General features: G+C 38.9%; 1 non-coding gene across 1 annotated transcript; it reads right to left on the reverse strand.

The window, feature by feature from the left end:
- Window positions 1-2,465: 2,465 nt before the first annotated feature.
- LOC141593872 (small nucleolar RNA R71) lies at window positions 2,466-2,572 on the reverse strand. Its single transcript, XR_012521930.1, has one exon. It is a non-coding gene; the product is annotated as a small nucleolar RNA R71 (small nucleolar RNA).
- Between the last annotated feature and the right edge of the window lie 9,430 nt (window positions 2,573-12,002).

Raw genomic sequence — 12,002 nt, forward strand, 5'->3', positions numbered from 1 at the left:
TCTTATTAATATCTGATGTGACTCATATTTGAGCACATTTAGTCCCCGAATTAGCCTCGTTTCTATGCTTTATAGTGCATAATTGGGTCATTTAATATCATTAGTTTCCCATTTTGCATATTCTTTGAGGTTTTGTTTCCTTGGTAGGAGAGGAGTGCAAACCTTGCATTTTTGTGGCAAAATGGAGCTAAATTGATCGCATTCAATGACCAAGCATCAAAGGGAAGACGATACTAGAAGGCCTATGTAGATAATAAAGTAGATTGGTCAATGATGAAAGGATCCTTGCATCCTCAACAAGATCCCCGCGGATTGTTGAGGAAAGAAGAAAAGAGAAGTGACTGACCCAGGATCCGAGCAGATTGCTGCCAATCCGAGCGTCTCCCTGCCCAGCCATCAGAGCGTCCCGACGCCAAAACGCTCGTCTTGAAGCCAAGCAATCCGAGCGTCTCTCCCATGATACGCACGGATCTCCTGACAAACTCCACCGTGCCAGCTTCTTAGAGGCTCGGGACGAGCATATCTTCATGGGACTAGCAAAACGGAGATGCGCATCTCCTTGGAGAGGAGCATTTCCTCAACTTTTCTTAATGGTCTTAATTGTCATTTAAGCCCTTAGTAAACCTAATTTATGCACCTAATCTTTAGTATAAATACCCTTTTGTACTACCTAGATTAGCATGCTCTCGTAATCAAGTTGTAATACAATCTTAATCATTCCTTAATCTTGTAATCAACTTTCAATCTAGTCTTAATACAAATCTCATTCCTTAATCTTTCCTTAATTTCTCTATTGTTCATCCTTTATTTTGGGTAATTAGAAGATTATTTGGGTTTATTTGAAGGATTGACAACCTTCCATCAATCATCAAGTACTTCTATTATTCTTTGCATTATTATTGTGGAATCTCCATAGGTATAATTATCTTAATCCTTGCTTTAATTATTGTTAATTATTTTCATTCATTCATCATGTTTTGTCTTATTAATGTGATTCACAACCTTGTTAACATGTTAAATTTGATAATGAGTGAGTAGTTTCCTTAGCTAGGGTTAATGGGTAATTAGGGGAAACCAACATGGGAATGATTCATGCTTAATCTAATATGCTCACATAATTTATTTGCTTGCTTGTTGTGATTTCAACTTATGCACATGTTATGTTTGATGAAATGCGAGCCTATGAATCCTTGCATTTTTTACCCATCACTTATCTTTTCAATGAAATTGTAAGACATAAACCAACTCGAGTCTCATTAGGCCATGCATAATGTTGAATAGGAAGGACTAAGTCGACTTGTAGGTGTTGTACAATCTAATCGATTCGGCTCCGGGACCCAAACCTTCTTAGGGATTGTAAGATATACACTAACTCGATCCCATCACAACAATAATTGCTTGCTTATAATTTGAGAACATGTTTGTATGATCAACTCCCATGTATCCCCTATGAACCCATCACACCCTAGTGCTTTTAATCAATTGTTCACATTTCATTTTAATCATCTTGTTTGCTTATTACTTTGTTTTCATATTGTTGATTAGTTTAGTTGATCTCGTATCTCAACCCAAATTGTGACACCCTTAGACACAACCATTTGCAATTGAAAATCCTACATCAATACCCGTCCCTTGGGATCCGGCCTTTACTTACCTCTTTACTAAGAGTAGAGTAGTTTATGAAGTTATAAATATTGTTTTGGTCAAGGTAACTTTTGACGACGAGTAACAAAGCCGATCCGACCAAAAATGGCGCCGTTGCCGGGGACGGTGTTAAGTTGATTTGATTTTCTTTTAATTGTTTTTAGTTGTGTCTTTGTTTACCTTGGGGAAGTCAAACTCCTCAAGGTTTGTTCTAATTGTTTTCAAGTTATTTGATATTTTGCATGTCTAGGAGATCACAAGGTAACTTGTTGCCCATTGATCTTGAAATTGAAAGAACTTTGACCAACAATAGAAGACTTGCTAGGAATACTTTGAGAGGTATTGGTGAAATTGTGGACAATCAACCAAATAACATTGAGTTCATCAACCCTTTTGCAAGAGAAGGAGAGGATAACCCAATACAAAACCCACCACAAAATCAACCCACAATGCCTAAATTTTCATCACATTCCGTACCAACCGAGGAGAACCTACCAAATGGTACTCCTACACCACAACATTTAACCGGTAATTTCATTGCAAAATCCGCATTTATACAATTAGTTGAGAGAAGTCAATTTGGAGGGATGCCTAGTGAAGACCCTCATTCTCATATGGAGACCTTTTGTGACTATTGTGATGCGATTTCTCAAACCGGAGTTACTCAAGACCAAATTCGATGGGTCTTATTTCCTTTTTCTTTGATTGGTACCGCGAAACAATGGTTGAAGAGCCTAGATAAGGCTACTCTTGGTATTGATTCATGGAAGAAATTGGCACTTGCTTTCTACAAGAAATTCTATCCTCCGGAGAAGACTAATATGTTGAGAGCCCAAATCACCAGGTTCAAACAAAGAGATGAGGAATCTTTGTATGAAGCATGGGAGAGATTCAAGGACACTTGTCGATCTTGTCCACACCATGGACTTAGCGAGTGGTTTCTTGTACAACAATTTTGGAATGGTCTATATGAAGACTCCCGAAACATTCTCAACATGGGATCAAATTGTATGTTTATCGAAGTTGATGACAATCAAACATGGAACAAAATTGAAGAAATGGCAGTCCATAATTCGCAATATAGTAGACCTCGGAAGGCTACTAGAGGAGGAAAGCATGAAGTGGACTCCATTACTCAATTGGGTGCTCAACTTAGTGCTCATATTGATACCATTAATTTGAAGTTTGAGAAGGCCATGGCTAAACTTGAAGAGGCCTCCAAATCACCCAAACAACATGTTAATGCTATGGTGGCATCATCATCAATTCCATGTGGAGTATGTGAGAGTTGTGGAACTTTGGGACATGACCAATATGAATGTAGGGGAACAAGTGAATGCTTTCCAAGCATACAAGAGTGGTACCCCTTATTCCAATTATTACAACTAAAACACCAAATTCCACCCCAACCTCTCATACAAAAGTCAAAATGTTCAAAACCCTCAAACATGCACCCCACCTCCAATGAGACACCAAGCTCAAAGACCCTTTTACAATCAAAACCAAAGTTATCAAAACCAACCTCCATACAATCAAACAAATGACCAAGATTTTGATGTTCAAAAAGCGGTCCTCCAAATGCAAAAGAACCAACAAGAATTTTTCACTCAAATACAAAAGGATAGCCAAGCAAAAGACATCACCATTAACAACATACTAGCTCACACGAAGATGTTGGAAACCCAAATGTCTCAATTAGCATCTTCTAGTTCTCAAAGACAAAAGGGGAAATTACCACCTCAAGGTAATCCCCCAAGACATGAGTCGGTGAGTGCCATCCATTTGAGGAGTGGTACAAGGTATGAAGGGCCGAAGAGGCCCATTGATGAAAATGTTGTGAAAGCTAGTGACATGGAAAGAGTTGAAGACTGTAAGAAAGAAGAAGAACCCACCACCATTCAAGAAGTTTCAAAGAAGAATGAAGAGAAGGCTAAGGAGAAAGAACCTATTGTGATTAGACTTCCATTTCCAAGTCGTCAAGCTAAGCGTAAGTTTGATGAGCAACTTGGGAAGTTTATGGAGATTGTGAAGAACTTGGAAGTCTCAATCCCATTCACCGAATTGATTAATCATGTTCTGGCCTATGCAAAATACATGAAAGATATTCTTACAAAGAATAAATCCATCCGGAAGATTGAGACTATTGCATTCACTAAGGTGAGTAGTGCCATACTATAAGGAAGTTCACCTCCAAAACAAGGATCCGAGAAGTTTCTCTATTCCATTCACCATTGGCGACACTACGATCAACAAAGCTCTATGTGACCTTGGGGAAAGTGTGAGTGTCATGCCATACTCCATGTGCAAAAGGCTAGGAATGGGAGAGCTCAACTGCACTAATATCACGCTTCAAATGGCGGATCGATCAACGAAGACACCTTTAGGGGTATGGGAAGATGTGCTGGTAAGAATTGGCAAGTTCTTCATCCCGGTGGACTTTGTTATTGTTGACATGGAGGAAGACTCCAACATTATTATCATTTTAGGAAGACCTTTCTTACACACCGCGGGAGCGGTGATTGATGTGAAACATGGAGAGCTCACACTCGAAGTGGGAGATGAAACGTTCACTTTTAATCTTGACAAAACAATGAGAGCTCCCCGACTACTTGAGCCGTGTTTCATGGTTGATCATTATAGCCGAGAAAGTGATAGGAAGAAGTTGGCATCTCAATGTAAAGAACAAGCTATGGGTAAATAATCACCACCCATATGGGAGAAAAAAGTGGATAATCTCCAAGATGCTCCATCCAAAGAGCAAGAATGTTTCAACAAGAATGAGAGCTTGAATAGCTCACCACCACTCATGACAAGAGAAGAGGAAGGCCTCATTGGCCATAATGACAAAAAGAAAGAGGAGTTGTTTCCATCACTCCTGATACTATTGGGGAACAAGCTAATGAAGTATGCGGTCTATGGGATGATGCGTTTGAAGGGTTGGTCAACCCTTATATTAGTAATTCTATGAACCACGACCAAGGCTTTGGTGACCATTTCCACTCAAGTCACCACAATGAAGAAAACAATGTGCAAAAGTCTATTGAAGATTTTTATAATGACAATGAACAAGCCTTCGATTACTTCTTCAAGGTGTTGAGCAACATCAACAACACCTTGGCTATGCCCCATTGACATCTCATACATGAATGAGAGTTTGGTGGAGTCCTCCCTGAGCCACCACTTGTAAATATTCTAACCCCTTATCTTACTTATTGTATTGCATTTTTGTCAATTGTGGATTTCTATTTTTATGGTTTGATCAAGATTTACATTTTAAGAGAAAGTGAGGGAGGGACTTATATGTTTATTGATGTGTAGTGTTTTGACATAGTGTGAGGATAGCAATTGCCTAAACTATCCAAGCCTTCGTAGTGCCCCCATAATGAAGACCAAAGGAATGAAGAGTAAATGACTCGGGTTATGAAATACCCACGGGTGGAACTGAAACTGTGAGGTACAGGGACAATCTGAGCGGCCCGACAGCAATCTGCTCGTCCAGGAAGAAAATCCGAGCGTCCTGTGAAGAAGACGCTCGTCCTGAGAGAGCTGGAAAGGAAAAATTTTTGTCTGACTGAAGATCCGAGCGTCTCTATATAGAATCCGCTTGTCTCAGCCAAGACGCTCGTCTCACTGAGGATCCGCTCGTCCTTCTGCTATTAAAATTTGGGATTTCTCGCTGTCAAAGAATCCGAACGTCCTCAGAAGAATCCGCTCGCCTCCCTTCAGAAAGACGCTCGTCTCCTGCTGAAGACGCTCGTCTCAGCACGGGCACTATTTTCTGAAATAAGCTGACAGAGAATCCTAGCGTCCCAACCCAAATCCGCTCGTCTCCCCTGCTGAATTCAAAAATAACGGGATTAAAACCCCCCTTTACCAATTCATTTTACTCATTCAAAACACAAACACATCTCCAAAACCCTCAAAACCCCCAATCCCTCCATCCATAAAAAAATCAATTTTCTCAACCAAATTCACCCAAATTAATTCCAAACTCCCTCAAAACTCAAACAAATCACTCCTTTGTCAACAACAAGTAATTAAAACACCAAAATCCTCAAAGTTTGAATCGATTTTCTAGGGTACAAAGGCAAATTTCGAATTTCCTAAATCGATTTGGGTCTTATTGAAACTTGAGGAATTCAAGCAAATCTTTGGGTGTTACTACATATAAGGAGAAGATGGCTAGGACAAAAGGTTGAAACAAGGCACCCCCAAAGAAGAATCTCTCAAAAAGGCAACAAGCTCTTCAAGCTTCCAAAGCTTTGGCCTTGGTGGTTCAAAGTGCAAGGATGGAAATTCAAGAGACCGCTTCTCCTATGGTGGAAACTACTACTTCTAATCCGGTTGTTAAGCAACTATATGATTATCCAGAGGTAATTTTCACATCTGATGCTCATAGGAAGAAATTTGTATCCCTTGCTAAGAAATCTATCTTACCCACCATGTTTATATGCCAAGAGACCTTGACCAAATTGGGTGCCTTTGAACAAACCAAGAATTCCTTCGAGTCCATGGGATTGTTTACTTTGTTTAATATGCAAGAATTGACCTACTCATCCCTCACCTTGGAGTTTTTAAGCTCATTGAAAGTTACGAAGGTGGAGACTCGAACAAACATTGAATTCCACCTTGAGAATGTTGATAGGAAAATGTCTTATGACGAGTTTGGTAAAGTTTTTTGGCCTTAGCAATGACCCGACCGATGTGAAGAAACCCATAGCAAAATATGATCCCACTCCCTTATGGAAGGCGATTACTGGAAGAAAGTTTACGTCTTACCATGATTGTCGTGCTCTTTATGTCCATTATCCGGGCATAAGGGTGTGGCACAAGGTTGTTGGGCATACTTTGATTGCTAGGAAAGGAACAAACCACTTCACCGAGCTTGATTTTATCTACCTCGAGTCGACCTTGAATATTGGTAGAGAATTCACCAAGAAGTACAATATTCTTCAACTTTTGATCGAAAGATGGCTTAAGGTCGACCAAGGTAAGGAAGGTACGGCTTTCATTGTTAATGGGGGATTGGTAACTTGGTTGGCAAAGCACTTCAACCGGAACTTCAAAAAAGATGGTACTTATAAACCGGTTAAGGGAGACCACCTCATTGATTTAGCCACTATGTTTTACAAATTCCATTGGATAAAGTATGAAAATATTGACAACGAATTTGAGTGGCTTACAAAAGATGCAAAGTCCTTCACTTTACCGAATAAAATTTGTCGGCTCAATGTCCTTAGGCCACACTACCTTCTCCCACTCTCTGAGGAAGCCGAGAACATAATCCAACACCAAAGGGAGGACATCACCGAGCCCTCTTCCTCTATTATCACCCCACCCTGCCCATTCACCTACCATGAGTTTCAACCCGAAAATGTTACAACGGGGAATGACTACTTGACTTTTTTGATGCAACAAATGCACAAGCAAGCCTATGAGGATAAAGTTGATGCATATAGAGCACAATATCCGCCTCTCTTACATCTAGCTAGGCAAGGACTTCTTGACCCATCTTCTCCTTTGCCTAGTTGGGCGGATAGGGAAGTCTTCTTTCATAGTGCTTCTAGAGGTGCTAGCTTGGGTGAAGAGGAGGTTGTTGTTGAGTGTGGTGAAAAAGAAGGTGAAGTAAATGAAGAGAATGAAAAGAATGAAGAAGAGGGTATTGAGGAAGAAGAAGGAAGTTCAAGTGAAAGTGGTGAAGCCTCCGGTTCTATGGAGGTAGATGATGATAACGATGCTAGTGAGGATGACGATGATGATGATGATGACGGAGATGGTAGTGATGTCGCCATGGGCGATGATTGAGGATTATCAAGCTCTTGGGAGGATGCCACAATACTTTTTGAGTCTCCTACCCCTCCTTTAAGCTTTGTTTATTCTCTTGTTTTTCATATAATTTGTTTCTTGATCATGAGCATTGAGTCCTAGCACCATTTGGAGGACTCACACCTCAATCCCTTTGAGGTGTTTCTTTTATTGTTCCCACAAGTAAAATCAGAAATGACAATTGTAGCTTCATGCATAGCATCCTTATGCATGAACTACCCCATTTTTGACATTAGAAATAATGTCTATTTTGGTTTGGGGAAGTTTATGCATATGCATTGGGAGTCAATATAAATTGTACTCTCCAACCAAACAATAAATTCATGCATCATATAGCATAGCTTAGTTTGCATTCACTTTTGTATATATATCATATAGTTTGCATTTAGTTTAGAAATCATTCATTTCATATAGTTTGCATAATTTCCTATCGTATTGGCCATTGAGGACAATGCTCATACTAGTGTGGGGATGGGAAATTCAAACATGACTTTAAAAACAAAAATGATAAAAATTGAAAAATTTCGAAAAATACAAAAACATGTCTTTTTATTTCATAATCATAAAAACCATAAAAATTTGAAAAATTCAAAAACCCAAAAACATGTTTATTTCCTTTATAGTGTAGTCTTGTATATATCGTGTTTGTCCATCCTTTTTCACATTGATCGACTACGCCACATCCGAGACATGAGGATATTGAAGACCGCATGGTATGATCTTTACAATCTCCTTTTTCCTCTTTATGTTAATGACTATGTGGCTTTATTTTGATTGATGCGGTATAAACAATGTGATTATAGGATTGCATTTAGATTATTTGGCATACTAGTTGGTAGAAGCATATGCATTAGATTGTATATATGATAGTTGCAACATGGCATGTAGTTGAATTTAGTAAAATTTTGTGAAAGCATCTATTTGGGAAGCTTGACAAGTATATATAGGCCCTTGCAAATACTTTTTCTTCTTAAGACTTTACTTGTTAGAATACTTGTAAAACACCCTAGGATGTGTCATGCTAGTATCCTTTGACCCATGGATTAAGGCCTAGTCAAGAGTACCTTGTGGTGTGATAACTCCTTGGCTACCATTTATTCCAAGGTGACCCTTGAAACCATGCAACCATCATCCATGTTCTACCACATTTTTTCATCAAAAAGGGAATGGGCACAAAAATTGTTCAAATTTGAGTTCAAGAAATGAAAAGAAAAGAAAAAGTTTGCAATTGCATCAAAAGAAAAGAGGAGTAACAAAAATGAAAACTCCTATGCTTCAAATACAAGCACCCTCACTACTAATTGAGGTGACTTTGAATATGTTTAAAAGAAAATTCAAAAAAAAGTTAAAATTGTCAAGTATTGAAATGCCAAACACCAAAAGAAATGGCAAAAAGAAAAGTGTTCTCAAATGTCAAATGCCACAAGAAATTAGAGGGGAAAACAACAACAAAAGCAAACTCCCACATGAAACTTAAATACTATTAATCCCTTTTCCATCGTATCCACTTTTGTTCATGGTAGAGAGGGGACGACCTTTCTTCTTGTCTAGGCAAGAAGGGGAATTACGCGATCCTCCAGTGTTTCTAAAACCATAGGGAGTCTACTCTTGACGAAACCATTTAACGATTGAGGATAAAGGTACCCTAGCTTGACACAACTTGGAGGTGATTTATTGGTATACTTCTAGGCTTAGTAGTTTGAAGAAACCGTATCTATGATGGAATGTGTTCCCTTAGATTGCTTCCCTTGTAGATTATTTCCGCCACTCAGATGAGGAAAGTGGCTAGTCATTTTTGTAGATGCATCCATTACTTATTTTGTGTGCTTTAATGCTTGGATGTGTCGCCATTTTGGCAAGACCCACCTTGCCATGCAAAAAGGCATCCTACCTCATGGTTATCTTGTTGTGAGTTGAAGGGGCGGAGTGAGACCCGCTAATTGTCTCACATCGGCTATATTAGTAGGTTAGTTTGAATAAGGGTCCTAGTCTTTGTCACCTCTTTACTCGAGACGAGCAAAGGCTCGGTTTGGGGATATTTGATGTGACTCATATTTAAGCACATTTAGTCCCCGAATTAGCCTCGTTCCTATGCTTTATAGTGCATAATTGGGTCATTTACTATATTTAGTTTCCCATTTTGCATATTCTTTGAGGTTTTGTTTCCTTGGTAGGAGAGGAGTGCAAACGTTGCATTTTCGTGGCAAAATGGAGCTAAATTGATCGCATTCAATGACCAAGCATCAAAGGGAAGACGATACTAGAAGGCCTATGTAGATAATAAAGTGGATTGGGCAATGATGAAAGGATCCTTGCATCCTCAACAAGATCCCCGCGGATTGTTGAGGAAAGAAGAAAAGAGAAGTGACTGACCCAGGATCCGAGCGGATTGTTGCCAATCTGAGCGTCTCCCTGCCCAGTCATCCGAGCATCCCGACGCCAAGACGCTCGTCTTGAAGCCAAGAAATCCGAGCGTCTCTCCCATGATCCGCTCGGATCTTCTGACAGACTCCACCGTGCCACTTCCTAGACGCTCGGGGCGAACATATCTTCATGGGACTAGCAAAACGGAGATGCGCATCTCCTTGGAGAGGAGCATTTCCTCAACTTTTCTTAAGGGTCTTAATAGTCATTTAAGCCCTTAGTAAACCTAATTTATGCACATAATCTTTAGTATATATACCCCTTTGTACTACCTAGATTAGCATGCTCTCTTAATCAAGTTATAATACAATCTTAATCATTCCTTAATCTTGTAATCAACTTTCACTCTTGTCTTAATACAAATCTCATTTCTTAATCTTTCCTTAATTTCTCTATTGTTCATCCTTTATTTTGGGTAATTAGAAAATTATTTGGGTTTATTTGGAGGATTGACAACCTTCCATCAATCATCAAGTACTTCTATTATTCTTTGCATTATTATTGTGGAATCTCAATAGGTATAATTCTCTTAATCCTTGCTTTAATTATTGTTAATTATTTTCATTCATTCATCATGTTTTGCCTTGTTAATGTGATTCACAACCTTGTTAACATGTTAAATTTGATAATGAGTGAGTAGTTTCCTTAGCTAGGGTTAATGGGTAATTAGGGGAAACCAACATGGGGAATGATTCATGCTTAATCTAATATGCTCACATAATTTATTTGCTTGCTTGTTGTGATTTCAACTTATGCACATGTTATGTTTGATGAAATGCGAGCCTATGAATCCTTGCATTTTTTACCCATTACTTATCTTTTCAATGAGACTTGTAAGACATAAACCAACTCGAGTCTCATTAGACCATGCATAATGTTGAATAGGAAGGACTAAGTCGACTTGTAGGTGTTGTACAATCTAATCGATTCGGCTCCGGGACCCAAACCTTCTTAGGGATTGTAAGATATACACTAACTCGATCCCATCACAACAATAATTGCTTGCTTATAATTTGAGAACATGTTTGTATGATCAACTCCCATGTATCCCCTATGAACCCATGACACCCTAGTGCTTTTAATCAATTGTTTACATTTCATTTTAATCATCTTGCTTGCTTATTATTTTGTTTTCATATTGTTGATTAGTTTAGTTGATCTCCTATCTCAACCCAAATTGTGACACCCTTAGACACAACTATTTGCAATTGAAAATCCTACATCAATATCCGTCCCTTGGGATCCGACCTTTACTTACCTCTTTACTAAGAGTAGAGTTGTTTGTGAAGTTATAAATATTGTTTTGGTCAAGGTACCTTTTGACGACGAGTAACAAAATCGATCCGACCAATATTATCGAATTTCCATTTATTTTTAGAGGTGTTTATGATCTAACACGGTTTTTATGCACTACCGTGTCATTTTTAGAGGTGTTTATATTCAAGATGCATGTAATAAAGAGTAGAACTATATATTAAAACGAGCATATATTAAAACGAGCATATTATACAATGGCGAAATAAAAAAAACAGTACAACAAGGGGAAAAAAAAGACAATAAAAAATAAAAACCACAAAAACAAACAGCTAACTAATTAGTAAATTAATTAATCAAACACCCTAACAGGAGTTTGACGAGGGGATGGGTACTGAGGATAAATTTGATTATAAATCAATCTTACTACATCGGCATCACGACGGTGATCAAAATGAGGCACTTCTTCATCTTCCCATGATTTCGGTAGATTAATAAAACTGTACGGTATGAACCTTCTCATCAGATGAGCGTCCTCACCGGCGGCAACCCATAAGTAAGGCCCAGCGTGTACATAAGATCCTAGGGTCGCCGTCATAATAGTCACTTTTTCCCCTTTGTTTTTTAGGTGATGCATACCTTGCAGCGAGTTGTTTTGCTTGGCGAAAATCGTCAAGACCATTCCCTCGAAACACGATCGGAGCATATGCAAGAAACCCACGACCAGAATTCCAAGTCGGGTGGATTACCCTAATATTTGAAAACCCATTCTCAATAAGGATGTCCCTCAATGGGTTAAGAGACTTAGAAGCTCGCTTCCCAGCAGAATCGCGTATAACTGGGAGATTGTGAAT

The sequence above is a fragment of the Silene latifolia genome, chromosome 7, assembly GCF_048544455.1.
Source record: "Silene latifolia isolate original U9 population chromosome 7, ASM4854445v1, whole genome shotgun sequence".
Classification (NCBI taxonomy): Eukaryota; Viridiplantae; Streptophyta; class Magnoliopsida; order Caryophyllales; family Caryophyllaceae; genus Silene; species Silene latifolia.